The sequence below is a fragment of the Anser anser genome (assembly GCF_964211835.1).
Source record: "Anser anser genome assembly, contig: HAP1_SCAFFOLD_162, whole genome shotgun sequence".
In the NCBI taxonomy this organism is placed as follows: domain Eukaryota; kingdom Metazoa; phylum Chordata; class Aves; order Anseriformes; family Anatidae; genus Anser; species Anser anser.
In genome coordinates, this window is record NW_028153825.1 from 11222 (window position 1) to 20633 (window position 9412).

The 9412-nt window shown below is 45.1% G+C and overlaps 1 long non-coding RNA gene across 1 annotated transcript; it reads right to left on the reverse strand.

Moving 5' to 3' along the window:
• Positions 1 to 2757: 2757 nt before the first annotated feature.
• On the reverse strand, positions 2758 to 4285 carry LOC310891404. The gene is made up of 3 exons (XR_014577557.1): positions 4121 to 4285; positions 3643 to 3704; positions 2758 to 2865 (listed from the first exon to the last, which is right to left on the reverse strand). It is a non-coding gene; the product is annotated as an uncharacterized lncRNA (long non-coding RNA).
• Between the last annotated feature and the right edge of the window lie 5127 nt (positions 4286 to 9412).

Below are 9412 nucleotides of genomic sequence, written 5' to 3' on the forward strand. Positions count from 1 at the left end.
CCCCAAAAGAGGCAGTCCCCAAAGGTGTACAAGCAGGCCCTCAAATCCCTTAGGTATACAAGCAGGCCCTTCAAATCCCTTAGCCCCTGCGCCAGCTTTATTGGCGAGCAGCGAGGCTGGGGGGGGAGGGGGGCAAGACAGCCTTAAATAAAATACAAATATAAAAAGTGTTATAAATGGCTGTTATAAATCCAAATAGGATTACAATCAAAGTTTACAATTTATTAAACGAATAGAGGCAAGCAAGCAGCGCTGGGTGCGCCGGGAGTCTCTGCTCCCCCAGGACGCACACCTGTTACGTAAGGCGGCTGGTTTTGATGCTCCCAGGCTAATACATATTCATTACTACTTCGAGAAGAGGCAGGGTTATTAGAATTGGTTTCCGGAATCCGAAACCCCTCCCAGGGGCGCCTGCGTATCAGTCTCTGGTGGTCTCTCGGGGCTTGCTCGGGCTGAATGCTGGTTGTCTTCCTCCCAGGCTTTTGTCCTTCAATTGTCCTTCATCTCCCCCTTCCTCCTCGTTTGGGAGCCTCTGCGCCGGATTTCAGAAACTCTAGCAACATCCCCTGCAGTAGTCAGCACTTTTCCCTAAAAACCCCTTTGTTCTCTTATCACCTAGACCCGGGCCTCGATGTTAACCCTTCAAATCCCTTAGTGACACGAATTGCTGGACCATTCCTTACAAAAGGAAGGATAAAATATGTAGAGGAGCAATGGCACACGCGAAAGCCCAGCGCCGCGGGCAGAGGCAGCGAAGGTTGACGGCAGAACAGTGCTCGGTTTGAACACGGAGAGGGAAAGCGAGGGGAAGGTGGCCGAAGCCGGCCGCAGTCTCTGAGCTCTCCTCCTCCTGATTGTTTTCTCTCAAAGACATTTCTGTCTGTGTGCGGGCACCCGGAGCCGGCAGAAGTCCCCGTGAAGTCCTTCGGCAGGACGGAGGGCTGCGTGGGCTCCAGTGAGAGAGGGAGTTAGGAGAATCTTATCAAGTAGAGATAGAGCGCTGACGGCATTAAACTAGGATGCTACTAATTGTCTTTGCTAACTATGGTGCATTGTGCCAATTAACTAAAGCAAGAAGCCTTGGGCCCCTTACCCAGGTCAGTCTCCTAATAAGAGAGCGAGCCTATCTTAAGAAACTGGGAGAAACTGGTCCTGCAGGTGGACAAGAGCCAAGGAGCAACTGAGTCTGTGCAAAGACAAGAGGTCAACTAGCGGTGACGAGGAAGAGTCATCAATCTTCATGCCCACGACCTCCCGTGCTGCCCAGCGCTGAATAAACATACCTACTTTACAATCTCACTGATTGTGGAGTCCCTTTTCCGCAAGTCACCAGCAGCGGTTTCTTCCGCAGAGGTTTTCCCAGAGCCGCTTCAAAGCTTCCCTCGCGGAGCTGGGGCGTCGCAGGGGGTCGTCAAAGCACGCACGCGCACACACACACACACACACACACACAGGCGTTGTTGTCCAAACAGAAAGTATTTACAACAAATTCGACAAGCGGTTTTTCTCTGCCAGCAGCAAATGCCTGAGGGCCCCTACAGCTTCACAAATCATAGCACAAAGAGCCTAAAGTTCCTCTAAAATTTAGGGAAATAATTCAAAATAGATCTGCTAGGGGAAAACGATCACTGGCGGCAGGGTACACAATACACGCGAGCCTCAGCTCTCCTCCGCAGAGTCAGTGCCCACGCCCAAGTGCGACGCTGATGGCACCCGAACATTTGCTGTAGCAGGCAGCAGAGCCAGCAGCTCAGGGGAGCAATTTTAAAAACCAGGAGGCACTTAAACCAACCCTTAATTGACCCAGTTACTGCAGGAGAGTCCCGACTACTCGCCCTGGAGTCCTACTGTCACCAGCAAAAAGCACCAACCAAAGCTTGGGGGAACTTTGGTACAGCACAAGAGAAGGGAGTGGGGGTAGCGTAGCCGTATCGCAGAGCTGCTGCTTTTCACACCATTTTATCATCCCTGATAATTGAAAGTAAGGCCGGGTGGGCTGACCCCACCACCACCACTCCTGGCAGCATGTTTGGTCCACAACGCTAGAATAATTATTCTGCTCCCTCCCGCCCCTACAGCTTCATCATCTGAAAAGATTACAGTCAAAACAATGGCATACACAAATAAAAGTCAAGAGTTGACATAGTAACTCCGGGATTTGGGTATCAACTGTCCGAGAAATCAGAACACCCAGGCTTCACAATGTGCCCAACATCGAGCTGTGCCAAGGGGGGGCGGAAGGAAGAAGCTTTCCGTTTAAGCCTTCAGAGCATCGCTCCATCACTACGTCAATTCACAGCCACCACAGCGTGCCGATGGACATCTTTCTGTGCCAAAAGAAACAAGTGCTTTGTCCTCTTGATATCAAAGGTAGCCACCTATAGTTACGGAACCATGCACAAGACCTTAACTCTGACCAGCAGGGAAACTTAGGACAACTGAGTGCAGATCCTGCCAATTTCTACCAGTTCCAACTGTGCTTTAAGTCTCATTGCAAAGCCTCAGTTCGAAAAAGGATCACCTCGGGGTATCCAACAAGAAGAAGAGTTGTTTTTTTTTTGTTTTTTTTTGTTTTTTTTTAATATACCATAGGACTATGCAGTTCAATCATCAATCATCTTGGAAAGCTCAAGGAGGAGGTCATCCTCATCCTTCCCTGGGTCCAAGTCGAGCTCGGCTTCCAGTATGCCGTCTGAGAGTTCCCAAAGTAGCGTCTCTAAATCCTCGTCTACAGATACGGGCGCGTTGCCTGTGGAACTCAGCCGGCGTGTCCTTGCTTCTTCTAGCTGGGAAGAAGCTGAAGTCGAGCTTGAGAACTCCATTGGCTCCACAGATTCTGCCTGGCTTCCAAGATGTGCTTCAGGTCTTGGCAGAGCAAGGAGGAGAACAATCAGTATATGCCATTTCTTAACGGGAAATCCCTTTTCTGCAAACCGGCTCTTAAAACCGTAGCCAACCCCTCCTGCACTTCAATCTTACCCAGGGATTGTTATTCAATTAACCCAGGGCGACATTTAGAGCCCAATATATTAGCAGGTACATTTTTCAGTTTGGGGGTTTCTCTGTGAAGCCAGAGCACCTGGAGTCTAGCAAAGATGGTTCAATTGTTGTAGCAAGAGGCACTTTGCCACCTTGCTTAATTTTCCTGTAAAAATGTTAAGAAGTCTCCATCTGCAAATATCTGTTTGCTAAGTTAGTCATTTTTCCCACGGCACACTCAGCAGAGTTTGCTCCCCACTACAGGAAGCTGATCTGCAGCCATCACTTCCCTCTGCTCTCCCTGCACTCTTGTCACCTTGTATGTTTGTTCGGGTGGCATTCTTGAGGACCAAAAGGCAGAGGACACTACTCATCATTTATCACCTCACGAGGAAGTAGGAGAACTTCACCTCATCCTCATTTAGGTATTCAGACAGAGCAAGAAGTCACTGGAAAGCTGTACCGACTTGCAGCATTTAAAGAAAGTAAGTCTAATTAAGCATTCCTGCTAGCTGCTAGAAAGTCATTTCACGTGACTTATTCCTCTGATGGATTTGGGCTTTAATTATCTCAGAACCCTCCTTTTTTCCCCACGTGTGACAGAACTTATGTTTCACTGGGGATATACACCGATTGAGAAAAAGAACAAGTTGTGGTCATCACCTGTTTTGGGGATTTTCTTCAAGTCTGGTGGCTGGGACGTGCTCCAGCGTGGCTGGAACAGCCTAGAAAGCAGCAAAACAGCATTTAGGACTCATGGGTAAAAGATTCCTTACTAGCTTTTTCCTCCATGCTGCTTCTCCTCTGGCATTGCGGAGCCTTAGCCAAAATACAAAACCAAGGTGCTCCTGAAGAAAGTTAATATTCACTTGGAGGTTACTAATGATCTTGTGTCTTTTAAGAACACAGCATTAATGGACAAAATCCTCCACACCAGAGAAATCACAGAATCACAGAGGACTAAGTAAATAGTGCCATTAATCTAATAAATATGGAAGGGTACTACAAGAATTCTGTAGGCAGCTACTGGATTTAAAAGGAAACAGAAAGCCTGTAGAACTTTTGAGTTTTCCATCTTTTCTCCTAGAGGAGGGTGTAAATTTTACAAGGGATCCATTTCTGCATTAGCCCCTGTCCTTACCATAGCTGCTTTTTTGGCTGGAGGTCCCATTGTGTCAGCGTCAGAGGCAGTCCGTGGCTTCACAGCTGCTACAGCAGAGGGAAAACTGCCAGGTGCCTTACGTTTCAGTGCCTTCTTCTTGGGGGAAGCGACTTTCCCATCCCAAGGCTTCGCAAACATGTTAAAGTTGGCTAGAGTAAAAGGAAGAGAGAACTGATACAGTCTTGCTCTGCCTCATGAAAAATCCACGTTCTCTTCCTCATTTCCACGGTCCGTCTACACAGTTAACTGTATTTGGCCAGCAGAATTACACTGCCATTGCCTGGATTCTCAGCAATATCTTCCACATAGTAAACTCCGTCTACCAACAATCCATACAAAGGAACAAAGGAACTGAATAGCTACAGTAAATCATAATCCAGGACGAGGGAAACTCAGACACAGAGCGATCCCAAGTGCAAGCAATACTCTAAGACGTTGTATGAAGTCTAGTAAGATTCACAAATGTTGACAGCTTTTGTATTTAAAGTCTTGCTCCCTCTAGGAAAGGAAAAGCAGCAGGTATAGTAAGACAAGAGAGTGTATGCAACTGTTGTACCAGCTTCCTCTCCCCTGCAGTGATGTCCCACAAAATCTATTAAGTTGTTCTACAAAATCCAAATTTGTAGAGTCATATTCTAGTCTCCCATTCCTGACCTAACATCTGGCTGGCAGGAGAAGAAACGAAAGAAAGCTGGGTACTTGTTTTCTTTGTGTGTTTATTTCCTCGTGTCCCATGAGACAGAGAGAAAGGCTACAATGTGCAGTGCATGCAGCCTTTAAGCCCTCCTTATCTCCCTCACACAATCTCATTTTACAAAGTTGATATAATCTTAACAACGAGGCCTTTGATCCTCTGTCATTTTTGACAGAAACTGGCCCCCCACATTAAGACGCTGAAGCATGCTTTACAAACACATACACGTGTCAAGTTAAGCAACACATGCCAAAGAGGAAGGTGAACTTGAACTCAACGCAGGGAGGACTTCATACCATAAACAGATGGCAGAAAAAAACAGAATACCAAAATTAGACTAAAAAGCCCCTCAATGTGTTAATTTTCTAGTGGGAAATACAGAATACCATCACGTAATTAACGAAAACAGACATGGTTGCATGTTCTGGCCCTTCTTTGCCTTTGAACTTTGCAGCCTTAAACTCTTTTATCCTCTGCATTGAAGGAAAAAGCAAAGCAGATCCTGAGCAAACGGAACTTGCTCAATATGGGAAGCACCTCACCGGGGCAGGTATTAAAGCATCTTATTACCTGATAGCTTTGTGTTCCATAACGATTTCTGCCCGGCTGGGGCAGGTCCAGGTTGTGCTGGGGGAGCTGGCACATTTTCTCCACTCTGCTGCATCCGCAGAGCTTTCTCGCGCTTTATTTCTTCCAGGGTTTTAACACGCACTTCTCCTTCTGGCTTGGCTTTACCTGCCGGCTCCTTCGACTGCACTTTGCTGGGCCCGGAAAGAGTGAGCACGCTCTGCTTCTTGGGCTCACCCTCAATTTTTGCCCCTGCGCTGGGATCTTTGGTTTTACCATGCCATTCAGCCTGGGCTTTGGCTTGACATTCTCGTCTCTGAAGAGCTCTCTCACGACGGATTTCCTCCAGTGTTTTCACATGGACCTCTCCCTTTGGCTTAGCAGCCTTCCCTGTCATCATCAAGAAATGAGAAGCGCCAACATTTAAAGAGAGTCCAACAATAGTTTAAGTCTCCAAAATTTGTCACAGTACTAAGGAAAACTAAGCCTGAGCGTTCCCAATAACGCATCTTAGGACAATAGCCTAACATTCTCCTCCTCCTCTGAGCCACTTGTTGTATTTTGAAGACCAGCCCTATCCAGAGAGAGTTGCTACACCGAAATGCTAGTTTACTTGATTACTTTTTCAGACTGCATTTCAAATTCCTGCTCCCGGCAGTGGCTCTATTCTAATTGTATATGATGGTTCACAGAAGCAGCTTAAAACCTTGACAAGGCACAAGCGGAAAATAAACACACACCTAGAGCCAGATTTCTGATAGTGGCTGTCAGAAGAGCTTCAGCACTCGAGCAAGAGGAATCAGTTCTTTGTTTTCATTTGAATTCCTTTTTAGGGCTGTATGAAAACGGTCTAAGTTCACGGAAAGGAAGAAGGAGAAAGTATATTTAATAGCCAGTTGTTACCTTTCGCAGTACTAGTCCGTTGAGAAGGTAATCCTAGCCTCTCCTTCACAGACTTGGGAACTTGAACTGCAAAACAGAAAAAGACCAAATTAGGGAGGCTGCATAAACGTCAACTTTGTGTTCACATTCAAAAACAAGGCAGGAAAGGTAACTTTGAATCCCGGTGATTAAGACCTCAGCCAACATGCAAAAAGAAACATCGCAGGAAAAGGACAAACAGAAAGCCTAACTACAAAACCCGTGAATCACATCCAGATGCCTGTTTAGTAGCTGTACCTCTCTTTGGTGCTTTGTCAGCATTTCCCGGAACCTCCACCTTCTTCCCCAGCCTTTCAGCAAGGCTGCGCTTCACCGGAAGGGCGCTTACATCAGCTTCAGACAGAGAAAACAAGGAATATTTTAAGAACATTTCTTTGCAGGAAGATTTGAGAACAGTCAACCACAAGCTTCTATTTTTCAAGCATATTTTCATAAAATTGCCTTTCAGCTGCTAAATGGTTTTTTTGCCATTTCTGCAGTCAACACAGATCTCCACTGCAACGCATTTTCCTCTCATACGTCAAAAATACTCTTCAATGCAGTCATATAGAGAAGGCGGCACCTAAATAACAGCTCATAAAAAGTTCTTACCCACGGAGGCTTTCCGTTTTCCTTGTTTCTCAGCAAGATCTAGTCGAACCACAGGTTCCTCCCCTAAAACAAAAGTAAAATTTTTCTATTTCATAGAAACCAGTAGCCAATAGAAATAGTATACTGTTAGCCCATGTCCAAAAAAAACCCAGCAAGGCACTGTTTTGACAGCTAAACCACACAAACTCATATTTCAACTATAATTAACTTAGAAAAAGTATCCATAGTCTCAGTGTTTGCCTCAAATTCCAGCTGAATGTAGTCGAGAATGAATCTGAGTCTGCTTGACAGCTATACTTTGTGCAGAACAGAGCTGCATAAGCAAGCAGAATATTATTAGGTACAAATGCTGAGAAATATTCCTTTCTAAGGTGAATGTCTATGGGTAGAAGTACTTCTTCACTTCTTTCCCTTTCAAAGGAATTTGCACAACTCTAAACAATATAATTTATACACAGACTCCTATCGCACTACTGTCCACACGTGCCACTGTCAGCCTCTTTAAAGCTTCAGAAATTGCTTCTTACATAGCACTGTCCTCTAGAGCTCTTTCTTCTCGTTACTCTCCTGTTTTTCAGTTATCCCCCTATTTGCATACTGACACATTTTTTTCTTTCTCCTGCTACTGCACTTAACCTGAGCACCAAAGCTTTCCAGTACAACCAGGGACTTTCAGCATAAAAGCATGTTTTGAACAGAAGGCGGCAGCACCAGGAGGCTAACAGGGGTGAATTGCCTTCCTTCTTGCTTAACCTTCCAGTTTAGGAGTAATGAAATCAAAACAAAAGCATGAATTATTACCTTCCTCTGTAGACAGTGTCACAGTTCTCACCACTGTCCGGACATTTTCCTTTTCCGGAGCAGGAAAAATCATAGAATCGACGGGAGGAAGAGAAGATCTTGAAGGACCTTCTGCTCAGAGCAAGCAAAACATAAGGAAGTTTACCAAACAGAAAAAACTATCACGAAGAACAAAAAACTTTAATTATTCATTACTGTCAAACATACAGTGACCAGAGCATGCAAATAAGAGAGGTGACTAGTTTGCCTCTGGTTGCCCTTGGAATTCCCATCTAGAATACCAGCTGGCTGAGAATCAGGTTGCTCGATGCCCCCAGCTAAACATGGAAGTCTATCCCTCAAGCAGCTCCCAGCCACCATCACCTGCCATTCTGAAGCCAATCAAATTTCACTTCTTTGGCAAAATAGTTGGATTCACCAAAGCATAGCCAGCTACCCGGTATTACTGGAAGAGGTTTTTTTTGAAAGAAAAATCATCACACAGGATGAAGGTGAACCGGGTAAGGAAGCAGGGAATATTAACTCACCACCGTGTCTCTTAGTTTTTTCCTTCATTTTCTGCAATTTGATTTCTTCAAGTGTTTTTATTCCAAAATTCAGACCGTCCTCTGAAAACAGAAAACAGTTAATGAGACTAAGGCTTAGAGGCACTCACTGAGGACCACAGATCCTCAGGCTTCTTAGTGCTCAGGAACTTTCAGAAGTATTTAGAATAAAGCCTGTCAACACTCCTCACAAGTGAAACAACCATAGAATCAATGGCATTTTGCCCCTCCTTTCACCCTTCAGGGTAAAAACTGTAGTTTTAATTTTAATCCATTTACGTGATATTAGATCCCTCTGTCGTTAGATATGGCTTTCAACAGTGGTTGCCAGGCTGCACGTGCAGCCATTTAAACTCCATGCTGTGACCCTGTTTTGTTCTCCAAAAGGAAAGAAAAGCAGTTCAACTTTCTGACCCAATGGGCACATGATGGTATCAGGGAGAAATGAGATCATGGAAATAACCGAGTCCATTCAGCACCCCTACATTCTGTTGTGTTTTTACGCCACATTGCTTTTGAGTTAATTGTCAAGTTATCCTGCCGATTTATCCTACTACAGGTGCTGGAATACCTTGTTTAGCAGTAGTAGCACTGGCTTTCCGAGTGGAAATCATCCGTAATCCATTTTGGCCTTCCTCAGCTGGTTGCTGGACGGGAGTTTTAGTTTCTTCTCCTTCCGCAGAAAGCTGGTCTGAAGGGGAAAAATCTATTCAGTTATGCATAGGCCAGATTGTTCGTGATTATGTAGCTCATGCAATGACACTTCAGTCCATGGTTCCTATAAAAAAGTTGGTTTTTTTTTGTTTTTTTTTTTTTTTTTTAATACAGCTACACTGACCTGATGAACTCGTAAGTAGACTACCCTAGGACAAAACATCTAGGACTCTAGATTCTCTCTGCAGCTTTAACTACTACACGACATATTACTCTTCAGACAAAAAAAAAGGAATTTCCTTCCTAGTTTCACATAGAGCTTTACACAACAGACCAGCTAAAGCCAAGAGTGGTTCTAAGCTTTCCTCCAACATTTCAGGTTCTGTCCACTGACTGCCAGACAAAGCCACCAGTGACCTGAGCGGACTGCCTGCCCTATCGCTAGTCAGACCTCAGGTCATCTGTGATTTATACATT